Source organism: Sceloporus undulatus, chromosome 2 (genome assembly GCF_019175285.1).
Source record: "Sceloporus undulatus isolate JIND9_A2432 ecotype Alabama chromosome 2, SceUnd_v1.1, whole genome shotgun sequence".
NCBI classification, from domain to species: domain Eukaryota; kingdom Metazoa; phylum Chordata; class Lepidosauria; order Squamata; family Phrynosomatidae; genus Sceloporus; species Sceloporus undulatus.
Window position 1 is genome coordinate 228,816,944 of NC_056523.1, and position 22,545 is coordinate 228,839,488.

Below are 22,545 nucleotides of genomic sequence, written 5' to 3' on the forward strand. Positions count from 1 at the left end.
GGCCCAGCTTTCTCCACATCCTTTGCCTGCATATCTATTGCATGGTCGAAATTTAATCCTCCTCTCCCATTCACATATTAACACAATTTAAATGTATCATATAGCTCTTCAGATGCCACAGCGGTTGAGCAAAAGGCTTTAAATCAAGATGCTTGTTTTCTCCTACTCTGAGTTGTAAAAGTGTGCTTTTTCATGTACAACAAATAATTGGCGATTTCTTATATAACCCATTTTGGGATCAAACCTGGTTACTACAACCTGGATAATAAACCTAACTAGAGATCTGCCAGTTTTTAACAGTGAAACCCCAAACCACCCAATCTTGCACACGTACCTTAATTTTTTATTTAGTTTCTCCTAAACTGGTATGCATGGAGAATATTGTTTAAACAGGCAGAACAATAAAGCAACAATGCCGTCTAATGAAGGGCAAGTGGTTAATTTTGGAACTAAACAGTGTAATTAAATCCCTGGCTCATATAAACAATAGATTAAACAGAGACTTTCAGAGGCCCCTTTCTGTGCTAGTGGCAGATGTCTATGAAAGCCTCTCACTTGATTATTTCTGCAGGCACAGGTGCCATCCGCTACAGAAATAATCCTGTCAAACTTGCTCTCATGCCCAAATAAACTACAGTTTCCAGAATCCACAGTATGAGACGTGGCAGTTAAAGTGGTGTCGACCAGATATTTCTGCAGTGCAGATGGAGTCACAGTGGCAAAAGAGATTCCTTATAATCCTGCCTGGTAGGGCTTAGTTGTTAGCACTCAATTGAGAATAACTAGACTGTGTTTGCAGAACCGTTAGCGTAGCCCCGAGACAGACGGCCGAAAAGGGCAGTCTGCAGGCATCCGTTTTAACTCCAGAGGGACGCTGCAGCCACCAAACCGTGCAATGTCATTCCGGAGCAAAAAGAACCCGGTTTCTTCGGGGTTCTTTGCGGCTCTTGGGTTATGTCGCAACGCGCCACTGGCCGCACTCATGAATAAGCAACCCCAGCGATGTGCGGACGCTGCGCTTCCTGATGTCAAGATGGCGGCACCCGTTTCGACAGGCCGCCACCATTAGGCCGCCAACATTAAACACTGGGTTCTGGACTGGTGCAGTTGCTGTGTGGCCCAAACCCTATATCGCTGCCACCACAGCACTTTTGGCCCCATCGTCTCGGGCGTATGTCACAGAATATGGGAAGTTAATATAAGAGAAAATTGTTCTTCATTCACCAAGGCAAAGCTCAGAAACTTTACACAATATCTGGTCTTTTGAGCATGTAGAGAAAAATTTTCATACTGATACCTGGCAAACTGTTTCAGTTGGTAACAAATAAATAGAATATCAATATATCTATGTTAGCGTTATTTCTGGGACTTTACGTTAGGCCTTTTGGAAGATGTCTTCTCCCCTCTCCATCCCATTTATCAATATTGATTTCACCTTCACAAAATCCAGACAGACTACCACACTTAGTGTCACCGAGTTTGGGTAACTCATGGTGTACCCCCACTGATCTCCTCCCCATCCCACACCAAACGAATCTAAATGTTTGGTACTAAGGTACTGGTACTATCAATTCTAATTCTCATTATTACTGAATGAATGGCAACATTGTGACATAAACAATTAGCAAAATTAAAATTACCTTTTAAATTACAATCATACACACACCCTAAATGCATTAATGTGTAAAGTTGTCATGTGGTTAAAGTAGGTGTGATGTTTTTAAAGAAAATGGTAAAGAATTTATTTAATTATTTAATAAAAAAAAACCAGGGGCCTCTCCTTTCTCACCACATCATACAATCCTCAGCATTTTAAAGGGACCGGGCAAACAAACACCCTCATTTCTGGCCGCAAAAAGTAGATGTTTGGGAGCAGTAGTGGTCACCCCCCCAAGCTTACGGTGTCACCTTGTGTGATCTGCACCCCATGCTCACTAGTATCACATAACTTGAGCTAACAGAAGAAAGTGGGACAAATCATCAAAAACATGACGGGTACATGTCAGTAGGCAGGACTACGTAATATTGCTTTGCTATCAATAATATAATGATGATGATGATGATAATGATAAGGATTTATTTATATGCCACCTAATCACTGGGAATCTGGGGCGGTACAACAGCAGGGGATAAACGACGTTCCTGCCCTCAGGCTGTACACCTAAAAAATCTATTACAATCTATGGCATGGTCCAGAATTAATCATCTCTTCAGTCATATTACACATTTACAATTTAGTCATATAGGTCTTCAGGTGCTACATCTGATGAGGTTAATTAGTGTGCATTTCAGGGAAAGACAAGGAAACCATCTCTGAGTGTTCATGTCCCAAGCAAATGCCTGTGAATTCAGGGGCTCACCATAAATTGGACAGGGAACTTGAAGGGCATGCACCCACTACACACACACATTCCCACACATGCACACACATTTACCCCCTGTTGTTTCCAAATAGACAGGCTGGTAATTTGTCTGTTTACATGAGAAGACCTATGGAAACCGACTTAACCACATTATCTGTAGCCTTAACTGATGTTTGAGTTTTTCCATAAACAAAGCCAAACTAGTTTTGGTCTCAAAAGTCATAGAGCATCGCTGAAATGAAAGTGTGTGCTATCACTATTAAAAATGTGAATCGACTTTTGGTTGATTCTAGTTCTACTTATATAAAAAAAATATTAAAGCCTAGAATCACACTTCTGATACTTTCTGTAGTTTGCGATATCATCCCATAAATCTGTAACAAATATCCACTACTTTAATAACCCACCACACACACATATGACCTCTTTACAATATCTAATTAAGTCTTACTGAGGCCTGTTACAGACTGCCAAAATGAGATGCTTTGGGTCCTTTGGAGTTATGCTGTTTAAAATGATGCATGCATCCTAGAATCCAGAAGCTGCACCAAAGCTGCACTCCATGCTTAGGAATGGAGTGTGGCTTTGGCGCAACCTCCGGATCTTAGACCCAAGCATGCATCATTTAAAGAGCATACCTCCAAAGAGACCAGAAGCAGCTTTATTTTGGCAATCTGTAACAGGCCTGAGAAAGCAATATATTCTAAAACAAATATGTAGAAGAATGGCTCCCATAATTTCAAAAAAACCAGTGTGGTCTAGTGGTTTCTGTGTTGGACTATGATTCTGGAGTTCAGTGTTTGATTCCCCACTTGGCAGCAGAAACTCAGAGTAACCTTGTGCAAGTCACACTCTCTCAGCCACAGAAAACACCACGATAGGTTCACTTTAGGGTTGCCACATGTTGGAAATAACTTCAAGGCATCCAACAACGACAATTTCAAGTGTTGTTTGCACCCATTATCTGGCCTCATTGTCGCAGCTGCAAAAATAGCATGCAACAATTTAAAAGATCCAACTTTCTAAAAGCGAAGAGTTAAGACTATTACAAATGCACTCATATTCCAAGAGCATGAGCCTTTAAAGCTGGGGCTTAACTTTTCCACCAGGTAGCAGTAAAGAAATTACACAGTTTCACATATTGTGCATACCTGGTTACAAATTTTCAGTGCGGTGTAAATTTACAGTGCTATATAAATAAAGCGTAATAACAACAACAACTCACGTTTCATGTCACAAAACAAGTGGGAGGGAGCCTCCCAGTGTCAAGAGTAAATGTCTCCCTCCTCGGTCTCCTAGACCTCAGATCATCCAACAGAATGAATCTGGCAGCAATGAGAACAGAACAAATTAAATTTAAACAGGCGCCTAATTTTAAGATGGAATTAGATAATTTGGAACAGGTTCAGAGAAGGGCAATAAGAATGATAAGGAGGAGGAAGGGAGGGGGAGGAACAAAAGGAAGGTGGCAGCACCTTTAAGACTAACCGGGTTTTATTTTAGACTACAGTATGTTGTTTTTGTTAACTGCCCTGAGTCGATCCCAACTCATAGTGACTTTGTGGATCAGGAGTCTCCAAGATGCCCTATTTTCCACTGCTCTGCTCAGATGTCATAAATCCATGCCTATGAGCTTCTTAATACAGTCCATCAGTCTAGCATGTGGTCTTCCTCTCTTTCTACTTCCCTTCACCTTTCCTAGCATGATTATCTTTTCCACTGAGTCTTTCCTTCTCATGATGCAACCAAAGTACAACAGCCTCAACTTTATCATCTTGGCTTCCAGCAAAATTTCTGGCTTGATCTGCTCCAGGAGTCCAGGACCCATTTGTTTGTCTTTTTGGCTGCCCACAGGATCCTCAGCACTCTTCTCCAGCAGCACATCTCAATTGAATTTCTTTTTATCTGCTTTCGTCACTGTCCAGCTCTCACATATGTACAAGGTGAAGGGGGAAAGTCTCCATTCCTTGTCTTCTTCTTATTATTTCTTGACCCTTATGGATCTCCCCTTCTTGTTGTTATTTGCCCTTGAGTTAACCTTGACTCATGGCAACCCTGTGTGTGAGACATCTCCAAGGCCCTTATCACACATGAAAATTGGAACTCCAATCCAAAGCCATTCCGAATGGAGGGGGAAGTAGGTTCAATTGTATGCTATTTTAATTCATTCAATTTTCCCCCATTAATGAGATAGTTGCAGCTTTCCCAAGCTTGTCAATTTATCTTTATTTCTTTCCAGGTTATTTTGTAGTTGTTGCCAAATAGTCTTATATTTTTGTTCATCACACTATACTAGGTATTTGATTTATTTCTAGATTTGTATTCCTGTTATTTCTTGTAGTCGTTCTGTTGCTTTTTGTTTGCATATGACAAGTTAGAAAGGCTGATTTCGACTAGTGATTTCAACCCCAGCACAATTCCAAATGATGGATTATTTCTAACAGTTTTGGACCCCACTTTATCGGATCTTCATTATCAATACAATGTCATCGGCGTATGCCGAAGTTGCTGTCTCTTCCTCTTATTCGACGTTCCTTTTACATTTTGTCTTCTTGATTTTATTGCATAGGATTCAAACATGTAATGAACAATAAGGGAGACAATGGGCACTCTTGTCTCGTCCTTTGTATCTTACATGCTTCCTGTCTTTTGCCATGGCTATTAAATTGCGTCTGGTTCGTTATCCACTTCGTTTGATCCACTTTACTATTGGTCGCCCTAAAATTTAAGGTTTCTAATACTGTCCCCAGAAATATCAATTCAACTTATCAGAGGCTTTCTCGCGGTCTCGAATAGCTTTGTTGCCTCTTTTCCTGGATTTTTATCATAGCGAATTCAACCAAATTTATATGTCCTGATTGTTTTGTTTTATATCTCTTTGGGGAAGAAAGACTGCATTGGATCCTTGATTTAATCCAATTCCCCCTCAATTTGGAAGGGGCAACGAAGGGCAACCAGGTGTGATAAAACATTTCCCGTTATTAACGTTGAATTCGCCATAGCTGAACCAGGTGTCACCCCGGATCTGACTTGAAAAAACCTCTGTGTGATACACACCTCAGTCTCAGAAGAAGGCAAGGGCAAACCTCCTCGAGGCAAATTTCTTGCCCCAAAAATAAATCGGTCACCTTAGGGTCGCCATCAGTCATAAGTGACTTGAAGAGTGCACAGAACAACAATGGTTTACTGGCCTTAAGGGGTTGAAATTAAAGGAGGGGACCATAAATGTGGATTTAGCAACTGGGTTCTCGTCTCTCACTTGCAGAGCTTACAAGGTAACAATGTAAACCCATTTTTTAAAAAAGGAGTTGAGTGCACCCCGAATCATAGGAGAATGAAAACTGCTATCCATGGGGGTAGACGTTTCCTTAATTTGCATGCAATCTTCAAGCCAAGGGGAAGGCGCAAGTCTAAAAGCAGGCTGATATCATTACAATATCCATTAACAGCAGCACTCCGTCAAAAGGATAACTCCGCTAATTTCCAACCCTTATAAATAGACACAAAAACCCGTTTAACAGGACGAGAAAGAGCGTTTTCAAAAAAGGAATCCGTTTCCTCTTGGGTGTTGAGCTTTCGGTTTGGTATATAGAAAAGTGGCTTCAGGAAAGTCAAGCTTATCCTGTGATGGTTGCCACAGCAGTGGGACGCCATCCAGTCATCAACCAGCTAAACAAGAAAGGGACAGAGGCTCCCCACAACGGAATCCCAACGACTCTAGTTTAGCAGGCATCTGCGCGAATGGGTTCTCAGCTGAGCTCTAGACAGCCCTGATACAACTTTGCCTTGTAAGTGGTTCATTGTTGAAATTTCATGATCTGAGATGGAGACCCGCTTAGGACACGACTTTCCCTTGTCTTCTGCTAAAAAAGAAGCTCATCCCTTTTAATAATTTTTCTTGTCAGTCGAAACATACACGCAGTGATTTTTAGTCTAATTTCTCTGTCCACATTAACCCGATGGCTTCCTCCACAATGCATTGCCTCACACACTGCCCCTATTCCATCTTCCCCTGGTTTTCAGGCTTCTGCTGGCTTCCTATTCTTCTTTAAAGACATAACTACAGGCAACGGCAAAACAATCAGTGGAAGGGGGGGGGCTGCATGTTAGACTTCCCAGTGGCCATTTTCCTTCATGCCCTTCCACCATTTGCTCTTTTCCTTCTGTGCCATCCCCCGTAAACTGAAGTCTACAAAGCTCCTGCTTGCCAACTTCTTTCTTTCATTTTCTTTTCCCTTAGGGAGCTTATCACACGGGAGGCGGGCCCGACATCCTCCTCCCATGTTAAATTGTCTCATTGTTGCACTCAGGGGGACGATTTATCACACCCCGCACACTTATCCCATTACTGGCTTATTAATGGAGTTTTTCTTATACCCAATGACTGTGTCCATACTCTATTGATGCAAGAAGAATGGGATAAGCACACAGTGTGGTGTAACTAATCTTCCCACTGATAGCACGAAATGAGATGATTTACCAATGGGAGGAGGACACTTGCTCCGATGTGATAACCTCCTTCGTCTCAAAAGGGCTTACAAAATCTTCCACCACTGATCTACAGACTGAGATTAACTACACTGTTAGAAATAGAAATAATCCAGTTCAAGATGCTATATCTTGGGAATCTAACGAAAGCGTGTTTTTCAAATATCTGCAGTTTACTTTATTGCTCCTCTTCCATCAACCCACAGTCAAGTGAAGCGGCCATCTCTAGGATTTGCATCACCCAGTGCCGTTCATCATGGTGCACCTCCCCCATTGCTTCTTCCCATCCCACACCCTACAGAGCTTTAGTCATGTTTTTTGACTCATGTTTACTTCCGTCATCAGTCACAAATTAGTGACCATAAACACCCAGCAAAAATAACCATTATACCTTGACAATTGCCAGTATCACTCCACACCGTCAATGTACTTACACCATATAGGGTTGCCCTAAGTCAAGACCTCCAAAACTGGGACAACTGTAGACAAGTGTAGGACCAAAATTTTCAAATGTAGGAACTTTTTTTTAAAAAATTGAGGACACACGAAAAAAAAATTGGTGCTTTTAAAAAAATGTTAATCTAATGGCATGTTTCTTAGGCAATGATCAAAATGGTAGGCCATTTGGGATTATTCCTAGCAGACCCAGAATTGCAGAAATGTACTTCCTTTCTGGCCAAACCATCCCCTCCCCACCCAAAACCAGGACAGCCCATTTGGGCATGAACCATGGCTTTACTTAACATGGTAATCTCTGCATTTCACGAGGCTTCTGCATAACAAAAACTCGTTGGTTCACATTGACATGGGTTCACATAGCTATTGCATACTGAATTGTTCAAGGTGGTTTTACAAAGAAGTGATTTGCCTCAGTTTTCATATGTCTCGCACAACTATACTTCTCAGAAGTGTGTACTTGGTCAAGGGACTTGGTTTTCTTCACTGCGCATTGAGTTTGAAAAACTCACCTCACATGGCTTGCTGCTATCAATTCACCACACCACGATCATCATCATTCAACCAGTATCATTGTTAAGCAAACTTGTACAAAATGGAATGAAATCCTCTCCTCCTCCTCCTCCTCTTCTTCCTCTTCCTCCCTCCTTCTCCCTCCTCCTCTCTTCCTTCCTCTTTCATCCTTCCTCCTCCACCGCCGCCGCCTTGGCCCGCTCCACATCCGCACACTCCAGTTTGGCAGAGGCAGTGGAAGCCACCTCCTCCTCCCTTCCTCTTCCTTTCTAGCCCCGCACGCAAGCAGGGGCGAGTTGGCTGCGCTGCCGTTGCCAGCCAGGGCAAAGACAAGCCGCCAGCGCGCTAGGTGGCGGCGGAAGAGGAGTGGGTTGGCGTTGGCTGTCTGCCTGCCTGCTTTGGTGCGTTTACGGGAGCGCGCCAAGGTAGGGAGGCGAGGAGGAGGAGGGCCCTGCCTGCGCGCTCCCCCACCACGCACCAGGAAGCAGGCAGCAGCCGCCACCCACCTCTCTTCAGCCTCCGCCTCGCACGCTGGGCGCTCTGTCTTGGCCCTTGCTGGCTGGCGGCAGCGCACACTCGCCCCTGCTGCGCGCAGGCTAGAAAGGCCGGGAGGGATAGGAGGAGGAGTGCAGAAATGGCCAGCCGGCTGGCTGCCATGAGCAGCCGCGGCCATACACGGCGCACACGGGGGCAGAGGAGGCGTGCAGAGTGTGTGGGAGCGTGGGTGGTGCGGGGCGGGGCAGTTCCCCCTCTTGCCTGGAAATGGAACCAGGACCGGGCCAGGACCCCCCCAAAAAGCGGGATTGCCCCCCTACAGGCGGGATTGGCATCCCTATACACATACAGTGCTACCTCGGCGTTACGAAATTAATTCGTTCCGCCGTTCCGTTCGTACCTGAGTAATTTCGCAAGTTAACCGAAAAAGGCTTTCTGTTAGCGCTGGGAAAGCCGCCGCCGCGCTTTGCGTTTGCCTTTCGCGCCGAAATAAATTTCGTTAACCGAAAAAAATATCGTAACCCGGAAACAGTTTTTTCCTATCTAACTTTTTCGTATCCGGAAAATTCGGTTAACGCGATCATTTCTTATCCCGGGTACCACTTACTTAGTTTCATGCGGTAAAGTGAAAATTGGTGCGATGTGACATTTAAAAGAAAATTTATAAGAGCAAAAAAGTTATAGTTTCAGTTTAAAAATCAATTTTAAAAACTGGAGGCCTCTCCTTTCTCCTCCCATTGAGTTCATTCCACTCTTTCAATTCCTCTTCAGCATTTAAAAAAAAAAGTTCTTCGAAAAGGCAGATGTTTGGGGAGCAATGGTTAATTTTGTCCCGCACCCCTTATGGGTCGCGTGGCCTTGTGTTCCACCCACATGCACCTACTCCCTTATGCCAACTTTGACCCTCAAGCAGATAGTCGCTGCATAAACCTTTTCCCCTTCCTCTGTTTCAAGATGGGAAAGTGAGCCTCTTTGCTCTCTCTTTAATTGAGCATTCTTCTCCTCCCTCTTCCCCCTTGAATTGCCTCTTGAGCCCTTCCCTTCTACCTGATAAGTACCATTGTCCAGCTGTGTTTCCTCCTTGCCTTTGAGCACTCTGCTGCATGCCGCTGGGTTTTTGCACCTTTTCCTAAGGATGGAGTGGCAAAAGTGCCCCAAAGTTGACCAGGACACCCCTTACTGCCTTCTGAAGGCAAACGCCCACAGCATCCAGAAACGAGGGATAATGGGGAGGAAACGGAGAAAGGCAACGCTTCTCAGGGTGTCTTTTCTTCCGAGCCCACAGAAGACTGTCAAAATGACTCAACGGCCTGTTACAGACAGCCAAATAAAGCTGCTTGGTCACGTGGAGGTATGGTGTTCTGATGCAGGTCCTAAGATCCAGAAGCCACCCAAACCATGTTGGCTGGAGCGTGGCTTTGGTGACTTTGGTCTTAGGACCATGCATCATGAACCACCATACTCCATGGACTCAAAGCAGCTTTTTTGGCTGTCTGTAACAGGCCATTTATCCATGTCATGATCTCAGTGAGATGTCTGGGGAAGAAAGAAAGAAAGAGTAATCCTTTAAAATGTGATTTTGGGGGAAAGCCACCAATTAGAAGAGGAGCACGAGACATGATTGCATCCTCTTGGATCGGATATTACATTCTGTTCCCACTGTCACACGTACATACATTTATTTTTATACCTGAGTTCTTAATACAACTGTAAGAGCTATAGACTTATATCTTGAAAGCCTTCATGTTTTAAAATAAAAGTCAGCTGGTTTTAAAAGTACACTCCTCCCTCCACATTTCACAAGGGTTAGGGGCTCAGGACCCCTGATGAATGTGCGAAAAAACATCAAATAACAAAACACACAATGTTTTTCACCTGGAGAACACCTCTCTAGGAATGTCTAGGTACTCCAGTGCAACTCTGGGGTCAACATCTTGCGTAGACGTTTGACCACAGAATTTGCGGCCGGGGAGATACAAAATGCCTATGACGTGTTCTCTTTAGGATCCCTCTAGGTCTTCAGGTGCCACCTTTTGGTTCATTTTAGCAGATATTCCCAGAGAGGACATATTAATCAAATCTGTGAATAATCAACTCCACAACGTCACGCTGCGAATGGGAGGGACGAGTGTGCCCTGCCACATGATTATTTTTCTCCTCCTTTCCTTCTAACTATTTCCTTGGCATTCATTTGGTTGTTAATAAGATGGGAGCAGAGACACACCCCCAGGCTGGAGACGTGATGCACCACACTAATCAGTCCTACTCAGTTTTACAACGTATAGGCGACTCAGTTAAAACAAAATCAGTGTGGCCTTGAGTATTATATTTGTTGTTGTTTGCTGCTGTGTGCCTTCAAGTTATTTTTGACTTATAGCGACCCTACGCCACCTATCATAGGGTTTTTCTTAGCAAGTTTCTTCAGTTGGGGTTTGCCATTGCCATCCTCTGACGCTGAGCGAACGTAGTTTGCCCAAGGTCACCAATGGTTTTTTGCTCAAGCTGGGAATCAAAACTCCGCTGTTTGTTGTAGTCCTACACTCAAACCACTACACATACTGGATGTCCTATGGGCGGTGGTTTGCGGTTGTGCTGTGGTGTTGCCTTTCAGCTGTTTCTATTTATGGAATCCTTAAGGCAAACCTATCATAGGGGTTTCATGGCAGGGATTTGTTCCGGTGGAAGGGTTTACCATTGCCTTCCCCTGAGGCTGAGAGAATGGAGAATGAACTGCCAAGGGTTTACCCAGTGGGTTTCCTGGCTGAGCGGGAATCAAACCCTGCGTCTCCAGCATTGCCATCCAATGTTCCAAAACCCTTACACCCTCCATCTCTAGACAGGCGGACAAGAAAAAAAAGTGGAGCCAGGCATCCAGGAAAAAAAAAAACTTGGTTGTTTCAGAGGCTTTGTTACCAGAGGTATGTCTCTAGCACAAATGTTGGAACTTGTTTTCCCACACAAGCTTACTTCCTGTTCCATATCAGTCAGTTGAATGGAACGCTTAGTCCTGCGAGGAGCAGGAAGGAGTTGCCTCCTCTAGTGTTTAACAAAACTACATTCAAAGTCTTTTTTGGGGCCTCTTGTTTTAGTAAGCCATCCACTAGGCAAATCAAGTTATACAGTAAAGAATACCCAAAGGGCCACACAAGCCACATCGGGGAGAGCTGGACTTAAAGCAAGACCACAGAACAACACACTAAGCCAAACCAAAACTGAAACAATCCCAGCATATTAAAAACCCCTCTGGCTGTGTCACCACCTTATCTCTTTCTTGACTGATTCTTGGCTTGTCGGGCTAGGCGCTTTGAAAAACTATTTCAGGTAAAATAGAAGCACGTTGCAACTTAAGACGGGGGGGGGATCTCTTATTTCAATGCAAACACTACAAAGAAACCGTCCGCGTTTAGCAAACCTCCGTGATTCTGTATCTTAGTGCAGGGAAATTTTATTTGTGGAATGATGACATGTATATTTTGACTCTGACACGCTTAAATATTGGGTTCTATAGACCATAATAAATTATGACTGGCAGACAATGCAAAAACAATATAAAAAGAAACAATATACTGTGCCCGCAAAAAAGTTAGTGCCCCTATCTCTTGCATCGGCCAAACTAACAAAGTCCACTGCACATGTTGCAAGAATGCCAATGACTGGCAGCATTGTATCGTTGTATTTAACATCAAAAATGCACCACTCAGTGCAAGTACAAATAATAGTGGAGGGAAATACCCCGGTTACATCTGCAAGATTTCTATCTTCGTACAAAGATAACCATTACGATCTGTGAAAATCCACAAGCTTACCCATCCAGTTACTGAGAGGTGGGGCAAGAACTACAGGGCGCTCTGCAGTGCAGTCCATAAATCCAGTTTCACCCACTTTAATGGCTATGGCCTCAATGCTGTGGTTATTATAGAAGAACTGTAGTTTGTTGTAGCACCAGAGCTCTCTGATGGAGAAGGCTAAATATTTCCAATCTCATATCTCCATACCATTGAGATCTGCAGTTAAGCAGCGTCAACACTGGGACTATTTCTACAGTATGGGTGGTAGTCCAGGGTACAAACTTCCCGTCTTTCAACGGATTCATTATTATTAAATCATTTCCTTAGGGGGGGAGAAACACGCTGGAGCATGCAGCCCGGGAAAGTTACTTTTTAAAAGACATTTTCTTCCATATTCACATTATTCACATTGCTTTTAAGTAATCACTGCTATTCTCATTTCAGTGTTTAAAGAGTAGCTCAGTGTATTACTTGTTGTGTTGTTTTTTACTTTTGTATTTGTTTCCCATCTCCAACCCCTTAAGTTAAGATGATACGAGAAGTGCTTAATACATATTATCATCAGTGCTTGTTTTGATTCTTTTGTTGTTGTCTGCTGCCCTCTGGGTGATCTCAATCATGGTGATCCTGTGGATGAAACATCTCCAGGGACCCCTGTCCTCCACTGCTTTGGCTCATGCCCTCCATTCATCTCGCATTCCGTCTTCCTCTCTTTTTTCTGCCTATACTTTCCATAGCATTATTGTCTTTCTAGTGATCAATGACTCTTATTATATAGCCAAATATTACAAACTCAACTTGGTCATCTTGGCTCCCATAGCGAGATTTCAGGTTGATCTGTTCTAGGACCCATTGTTTGTTTTGACTGTCCACAGTATCCTCAGCCACTCTCTCCAGCACACATTCAGGTGCAAGTCATGTCTTATTTGCTTTCTTCACGTCCAGCTCTCACATCCGTACACAAGTGATGGAGAATGCAATGGCTTGCATGATGGAAACTTTAGTGTGAGTTGTGTACTCTCTACTCCTTAGGATCTTTTTAGTTCTTTCATGGCCTGCCCTCCTCATTCTTTAATCTTCTTCTATTTGATCTAAAAACCTTTAAATGGCTTGGGACCGTATAATCTGGGGTGGTCCTTCCCAGTATAGGGTATCATCTGTTGTCAAACCGGGGTTCTGCTCTGCTTTGTAAGCAATTCCCAAAAAGTCCCTCATTCTCCACTCTGAAAAGGGATCCTTTTGTGAATCGCCATTTTTTGTGGAACGCTGTTGTTCCCATTAGCTGGAGCGAGGGAGGCGGCCTTTTCTTTCTCTCTTCTTTTCCTCCCCTCTCCTCCCTTCTCCTCCTTCCTTCCTTCCTTCCTTCCATCCTGCTTATCTTCTCTCTTCCTTCCAGCCGCTGCTGCTTACCCAATGCTGAAAGGGTGCTTCTGGCTACTATTACCTATTGATCTAGAACTACTATATTTATTGATGCAAGCCTAAAATAAATTGAGCCTTTTAGCGCCACATCACATGATACTCAAGTTCAACTTGTGGTCTACTTGGACTCAGATCCTTTCACACGTAGTTCATTCAACCAGGTTCACCCATCATATCTGTGATTTCATTTTCCCCTAAGTGCATACTTAATCATACCATTTAATTTATTTTGTTGAATTCATTTTAGTACTATTAGGTCAGAATTTGATCTGTCCTGGGAGTATTAGCTATTCCCCTTAATTTGGTATCTGCAAATTTGATAAGTATGCCCAAATTCTGTCATCAAGTACATTGATAAAGATGGAATAGCACTGGCCCGACAGAGCCCTGTGGACCCACTGGTCACTTCCTCCAGGATGAAAAAAAAAGCCATTGTGAGCACCTTGGGTTATCAGTCAAACATTAAAATCCATTAAACAGTTGCCTTGTCTAGCACCACATTTACAGCTGTTTGCAAAGAAGACATGGGAAAACTTTGTCAAAGCTGTACTGGAAATGACGATATACTATATCCACCCCGCATTCCCTTCATCTCCCAAAGCTGAGCTGGTAATTTTATCAAAGAAAGAGATTATGTTTGTCTGGCATGAATTGTTCTCTGAAACCCTTGTTGACTTTTGTGATTATGGCATTGCCATCTAGATGTTCACAGACTCTCTGTTTACTGATCTGCTCCAGAACTTCCTGGTATTTGATGTTCAGGACAACTGGCCGATAATTTTTGGGATCCTTCTTTCTTCCCTTTTTGAATATGGGGGCGGACCAACGTTTGCCCTCCTCCAGTCTGCTGGGGATCTTCTCCTGTTCCCAGGAGTTTCAAAGATTCTTGCCAATGGCTCCGATATTACATTGGCCATTTCTTTTAATTACCCTTGGATGTCGTTTTCATCCGGTCCTGCGAACTTAATTTCGTTTAGATTAACAGGATTTGCTATCACCTGTGCTGAAATTCCCCTATTCTGTCTTCTACTCCTTATCCCAGTTTGAGCAATCTTTTCTTTTCTGAGAAGACTGGAGATTTAAAGAAGTGTTGAGTTAATTCTGCCTTTCTGTTAGCATTTGCCATCTTCTCCATCAGTGGGCCCCACCATTTCCTTATTTTCCTTTGGCTGCGGGAATATCCATCCATAAATTGCCCTTTCTGTTTTTTTCTTAACCTCTCTAGAAAAGCCTGATTTCATTCTGCGCTTTAGGCTTTGCTTGCTTTACCCCTACACAGGCTAGCTCTTGTTGAATTCCTCTTCGGTGATTTCCCCTTTTCCATTTTTTATACATGTTCCGTTAAAACTTAGCTCATTGAAAGTCCTTAGTTATCCATCCGGTTTCTTGAGGCATCCCCCATTTTTTCTCCTCATGGAACTGTTGGAAATTGTGCCTACAGTATCTCCCTTTTCAGAAACTCCTATCTGTCCTGAACTCCCTTCTCTTTTAGTATTGATGACCCATGGGATCAGCCCCAGTCTTTCTGAAGTTATTTTCTCTAGCTTTTGATTGGCACAATTCTTTTATGTTTTAATTGCCATGCCTTTTAATTGTATTGGATGTATGTATTATTTTTGTTAACCGCCCTGATGTTTCGACAAGGATGGTATATAAATAAAAGTTTTTATTTTCTTATTTATTAAGTTTACTGAAATCAGCTCTCCTAAAGTCTCCACTGTGTGTCTGCCTATGCCTGGCTTCTCTTACTGTATAACAAAACTTCAGGAGAACATGGTCACTTTCACCTCACAATCCCACCACTTGCACTCCATTAACCCAGACCTCCTTGTTGCTAGGATCAGATCTAAAATAGCTGACCCCCAAAAGACCGGGCGAACGAAAGAAAGAAAAAAGAAATTAGAAAACAGATTTTTAGAACAATTAGAGAATATAAATACATAGTTCATAGACATAAGCAGATTTATGTGAATTAAGGGCAAAAAGGGAGGAGGAACTGCACAGGGATTAGTAGGAATAAGAAAAGATATGACGTCCAAGGAAAATTGCTTTTATTTAAGACGGGAATATGCGAACAATAGTAATAAAAATTAAACAAATGCTTTGGCCAGGTCCCACACGAAAAGAAAATGGAAAAGTATGATTCAAAATAAAACACAGTGCAGTGAAGGATAGATAGATCTGGAATGATTCTTTTCTCGATTTGATGAAAAGAAAAACAAAAAAGATTTGAAGATTTTATTAAAGGAGATTTATCTCAAGCAGGAAAAAACCCATTAGATAAAATAGAAAATTATGTAGAAAAAAAATTGGGGACCAGTTTGGAGTAGGCAAATTAATGACACATAACATGTTAAATCTGAAAGTAAAAAAGGATATGGAAAATAAACAACTTTGTGAAATATGAAAAAAAATGTATTGAAAATGTATTAAGAAAAAGAAGTGGGACATTACTCCATAGGAGGGAGTTAAAATTTGGTAAATGGCAGTATAAACGAATGGAAATGGCTCCGGGGGGGGGGGGGGAAGGGGGCACTGAGGTGATATTAGGGGTTTGAAAAAAACTTATAAGATATAAAAAAGTATATATATGTATCGACGTAGTTAGGATAATAGCTATCTGTTTGTTTTGTAAAATCTCAAAGAATCCTAAATATATTAATTTTTAAAAATCCGTGGAGGTCTGCTCAAGGTCCCAATTAAATTATAATGACATAGCAAAACAGTTGTCCCTTATAAAAAATTGGAAAAAATCAAAGGTTTGATATTTGAAATGTATACTTTTTTAAAAATAATTATTTCAAACCCTGGAGGATGCTTGAATCGTGTATAAAAAATCCAGTATGTACGTATAAGAAGGCAACTGTATCCATATTTGACAAATAATTGGTTTATGTGTTTCTTTCTCAGTCCTCAAAGTGGCCAGGTGGGGGAACGCACAAAGTATCACACAATGTCAAACTACAAGTTGATGTTTCTCTAATGTTTAGCTGTGAGTGCCCAGTGGCAGAGCCCCACTTTCACCAACCAATAGGAATTCTCCTATTCTGTGCACACAGTGTAAGACTAAACTGACAGTGGTCACTGGCAATAAGAGGCCCATCCTTTTTCTTTCCTTGCAAAGATTGTATTGGTGGAATGAGTATGAATAACAGAATCCAATTTGCTTACTACAACCTTAAGCGCAATTTAAATTCTGAAACCCTCCCTGATTGTTATTGTTAAACAATAACACTGCATCAGCAGCATAAGTCCAGAGGATACATTTCTGACAGTATGGCTGATGGCTAACAAATGCCCCCTTTGTAACTAATAGACCAGTTTAGTAAAGTGACTAAGGTGGCAATTCTGGTACCCCACTTACTTTAAGAGTAAACCCCCATTAATTCAATGAGATTTGCTTCTGCAGGAATTTATGTCAAAGAACACCAATTCTAGCAGAAAAATGGCGGGTACAGGTATTTGAAGATAATCAAAGAACATTTCAATCATTTTCTAGCAAGGAAATCTTGCCCATCCAAAAGAGACACTTGAAAACGCTCAATCGATTACTTTTGGGCAGGGATGAGAACCTTGTATTCCAGCATCATGTTTAAATGTGTTTTAAAAAATTCCGTTCTTTACAGGAAATGGACAGCCAACCTCCACAATAAAATGACTTAACCTATTTTAAAAGCTGTGGGTGTGAATGAAACGGGACTTACCTGGAAGTATTTTAAACTCACGCTGGACCCAGGCCTAGGTAGGTACATTTACCCAGTCATTTGTGTACCAGTTCAAGTGGTGCCCAACTTCATAAAACTCTTTAAAAGTGTTTTGCATTGTTGTACATGTCCGTGCTCTCATTCCAAAAGGTAGCTGGATATTGCATGGAATATACTACTGTTTTGTTTCCTAGTGGCCAGTGGTACAGATGGCAGATACAATTCCCTAGCATTTCTCATGATCTGCTACACTGCTCTCCTTTGTGCATTGAGTGCTACCCCAGTTTCTCTCTTTTAGGAATATGTAGACTTCTAAGGGAAGAAGAATGTAGAAGAATGATGGAGGACAGTTTAGGACAAAGGAGTCAGTAGGAGGGTTGGTTAGTATTTCCCGCAGGAATGATGGCCCTTCTGTTATGCTTCCTTCACCCTATCCTTTGCCTTGGTTTAACCTCTACTTTTCCTCTGTTCCACATTTTCTCTTTCCAAATAGTACGCTCTTGCAAAAACCCTGATAAAACATTCAAACATTAGGGACACTGTTTTCGATTGTACATTTTTAAATACTTCTGCACACCGGCTCCGAATTTCTTCTCAAAATTTGTAGGGCTTTTGCTATTCTGCCAAACTCTGCACAAAATTTTATCTCGACTCGTGACACTGCTTAGAAAAACCAAACACAGGAATCTCTTGAGCGGAAAAATAGGAACTAATATAAAACTAAGAGGGTACCCCCCCTTAACATAGGCACTTTATATAAAATAAAGATGGGTAAACCCAAGCGTTACTCTGATAGACTGTCAGCAGACAGCTCCTCATTCTTCTCCTGAATTTTTGGAAGATATCATGCCACATCGGGTCAGACCCAAATTGTTCTGAAAAAGACCAGGCATCTATGGAAGCAGGGAAAGCCAACCCGCATGAATGAAAGTTGTGGGTTCAAAGAAAGTATGTGACATTCTTTGCCTTGTCCAAAGCAGGATGCCCTCCGTTGCACTTTGCTTGCTGGCAGCCGCCCAGGAAGCCCTTCTTACTTCTACCACCTCTCACTCTAGCGTAATTCCAACTGAGGCCAGGGCCTGTCATCTGTGCCCACTGAGGGTAGCAAAGCAATCTGAATAGGCAATCTGAATCTCTCTACCTGTCTTCATGACACTCCTGAACAAAAACTTCTGGAAACAAATCTCTGCTCAATTAATGCTCTCCCGGCTCATTCAAAGCGCAAGCGCATCAGATTCAGCTGCGAGATAGAAAGGGCTGATTGGACAGAAAGGAATGTGGAATAGTCTCTTCAGCAATGCCTTTTCATTTTTCAAACACTGTCAGTTTCCAGCAGGCATTAAACCTAGCAACAAGGAAGGAATAATTCCACCCAACAAGGGAAACCCCCCAACCCAAAATAATATTGTACTTCAATCAAAACAATAAATTGTCTTGCCCGGCGAGAGACTAAACGGAGACTACTATCACAACTACTACCTCCCACCTTATTGTGAAAACAGAAAACAACCCACTCCATATTGCAAACCCGAGTTCAGAGTAGTTCAGTACTTCAAAAAGATGCAGGCAAACTAGCCCTAGATTCAACTTCTATACTAGACAACTTATGCAAACTGATCAAGATTCCCTCTAATTGGTCATTATGTTCCCAGAGTATTTGTAAACTTGTAACATAGGTCAGGATTATATAGCAGAGCGAAGATCAAGGAAGAGAAGAAATGGAGATGAGTGACACTGGGCCAGAAAGCCTGGGGGACAGCCAAGAGTTCATTAACAGGATAAACTGGTACCATGTGACCCTCTAGAGTTGTTGGACTGCAGCTCCCAGGAGTCTTAACCATGATAGTCACTGTCTAGGCGTTGCAATCCAGGAGCAACATCATGGTAGCAGGAGTGCAACTATGCAATCGTAAAACCCTTGGTGGTAAAGGAGAGAGGATAGGAGAGAACGAAATTGTTCCTGTGTCTCATTGCCATATCAGAGTCAGAATCCACAAAATTTTCACGTTCTTTAAATGCCAGCCTCTGAATAGAGGACAGTTTTGATGGCCACAAATGGTCCAGAACTATACTAGACCACTGGTAAGCAATATATTATTGGACAGAAGTAACTTTGGTGCATGGCAAGCTGTTTGTCAATACGGAAACAAGCGGGGAGCATTCAAGAAAGCTCGGCCTACCTTGTCAACGCGAGACAAAAAAAGGCACAAAGCAATTCAGCTTATGCGCCAGAATAAAAGTGAGGCAATTACAGGCAATTCGGCAATATATGTGCTGAAAGCTATGAAGAATAAGAGGGGGGAAGGAACGGGGAACGGAACTGTCATGTCCCTCCACCCTTCCTTTGTTTTCCGGCAAGGAGAACTAAAAAGGGCCATATTTAAAAGGGGGGGGCAACTGGGGGGGGCAAATGGGGAAACTAGATTTCATGCAACATGGAAGGCGTTTCCCTCTCTATTACATCAATGTTTTTTTAGGCCTCAAATTTTGTGTCGAATAATTCTTCTTGGCCTCCTATTACTACAGGGGAGACCACCCACACAACAAAAAGAGGGCAAGCACAGCATGCTGTTTAGTTGTCAAATTGAGAACAAAACCAACCCTGTGCCACTGAAAGGACAAGCACTTTTATTATCATGTACGTTTCAAATGAAAGGGCCTTTTGTGCTGTATTGGACAAGAACATTGGCAACTTTCCAGACCTCTGGAAAACGCTACCTTTAACTAAAGAGAGTTCATGCATCCTCTTAAATTTACTTCCTGAGGAACAACAGACACAAAACACAAAACAAACACCCCCTCCCTATCGTTGCACTGTGTCCAAAATTGTAACCAGCCTCTCCCACTCTTGCTTCCCCAGTCTAGGCCAGAAGAGAAGTTGCCTCTGACAACAAGTTGTCTTTTAGTTATTCTGTCCAAAAACAGAGGATAATGCCTAACTCGTCTAGTCAGAATCTTCAAAATTTTTTTACCAAATTTTATCTCACTCCAGACAATATGCGGTGATTTTCCTCTCTTGGCACCATTTTAATTTCCAACGCAGTTTGTGGTGACTTTTTGTTGTATTTTTTTTTGTGTATTTTAACTGAACTTCGCTAAGCGATTTTTTGTTATGTCTATCTAGCTAAGCTAACACAATCCTTTCTTCAACATTAGGGTCCTCCCTTGGGGTTTAGTCTGATATTTCTAATTATTATGACAATTGGACTTTCAATATAAGCCTTAAAATGTAAGAAACGTTTTTTTCTTTCTTTCCATACTTACTTAGATTCAAGTACTACTCTACTCTCGTGAAGATTAAAACGATTGTTGCGTCTATATCTAGATACCATTGATCCATGTTGTTGTTATAACGCTTTGAATATGGACCATAAACCCATTATTCCACTCAGCAACCGACATTTTTTTCAAACTACTGATATAAGACCCTGAGATTATGCGCTTGTTGGGGACCCGGAACTGCAGTTCCCAGGAGGGCCCCGGTTATATGGTGTGGCTTACCTCAAAGTGCCGAAGCAGAGAAGCAGCTTTCTTTTGGCTGTCTGTTTCAGTCCTTCTATTGCTTAGCCCTAACCCAACATGTGGACGCTGCCCACCCATTCTGTTCAAAAGAGCAGACACTTTCTCTTCTTTGGACCACTTCCCAGACTGGATGAAAAAAATTGTACCGCTTTTTGAGCAAGGCAGCAACTGCCTTAGCAGTGCACTTAATATTTTTGCTGGCATGATGAACTAATGTATTAAAAACAGGAAACAAGAAATAGAAAGTGGTGGGCACTTCCCCCACACAAACCTCTGCAGGTAGAGGCAAGACAATTCTCATTCAATGGGGCGAGAAAAGTCCTAAGTCCTTGGATACTGCTTGTTCTTCAGCGTGCAGGGGGGAGCCCAGGGGACCCAAGGCTGCTGAAACCAAAACGCTTGATGAAGTGAAAAGGCAGAGAAGCTCTGAAAAGACCTACAGAATGAGAAATGCTCTCAGGACCTTTTGCCCTTCTTGCGAGCACTGACTGGCTGTGTGTCAAGCCCACCCCCCATTTTTTAAATTAAATGGCTTCATCCCAGATTATCCCAACCTTCCCCATTAATGACACTCTTCTCCCTCCCAGGCTGCCACTCCCAGTTTTGCCCACCGCTGAGGCAACACTTACTGCGGGTTCCTTTGTGGGCATTTACACAGTCAAACATTCACAGCGAGGGGCCACACACCACACCACCCGGTCTGTGGCATAGCTTTGTGGGCAAAGAATTGCAACAGACCACAGTTTCAGATGCTGAAAGTAGTTGCCTAATATTTTGCCCACTCTTTCTGCCTAAAGAAGCACACCCTTTTGCCCAAACCCAGCTCCCACGATGCCCAAGGGGAACCGATGGTTGGTAATCTTACACAGGTTGGTTTGATTTTTAAAAAAGAATGGTGCAAAACCAAAATAAGGACCAGGTTTTTTACTTTTGCACCATTCTTTTTACTTGCTGGAATTATGGATACTTTTCAACTTTCCTGGGTACAAACCACCTTGAAGAATAGATAGGACAAAGGAGGTGACTTCCCATTCTTAAAACACTCGGGTCATTCTCCTTCTCAAAACCGAAAAAGAAAATAGAAATAGGAAGTCTCACAGTATATGGGGAGGATACTAAACAGCTAATCACCACTCCTGTCAGCAGCAATCCAGTTTTGTCATGTTCCTGTTTTTAGAGCACAGAGGGAAACTTTACCAGATGATATGTTTGAAATGTTGCAGCACTTACTCGTACCCTCTCCCATAAGATAGCGAGGGGCTTGTCCTTGGGGAGATAATCTGTACTGAGAGCCACCATTCTCCAGGAGTGAAGTGATCTTGGCTTCGCCCCACTCAGGCCCCCACCCCCCCCCCATGCAACGCCTGGCACAATCTCGTTTTAGTCATTTCTGACAGAGGCCAAAAGAAGAGGAATAACGGGACAGCGTGTTAAGGAGTCCATGAATGTCATCAACAGGTTCGAGCGCCACCAAAGAAAAGAACAACTTAAGGGCGGGTCACATTTAACTGCCAAACAAGCAGTGTTCCACTGGCGCGAATTCTAGGGTTATGGACCCCCGCATGGCAAACTGCACGTGGTCCCTAATCCTACAAAACATACGGGCGGCGTCGTCGTAACGTAAGAATGGTGTTTTGCACCCTGCTGTGTACATGGCGGCTGCCATTGTTAGTAAGCAACGTGCCCAGTTTCTTCCTACACGTCGCCAACATTGCTTAAGTTAATTATGCGCCCTTGGCTGTTATGTACCCAGATGGTTTGTTTTAAGTGTGGCCGCATTACTCGTACAACTAC

At 42.7% G+C, this 22,545-nt stretch overlaps 1 protein-coding gene across 2 annotated transcripts in view; it reads left to right on the plus strand.

Annotated features, from left to right (window-relative positions):
* Positions 1-22,545, plus strand: part of SLC44A2 (solute carrier family 44 member 2) — a 135,910-nt gene that overhangs the window by 9,426 nt on the left and 103,939 nt on the right. The window lies entirely within an intron of this gene.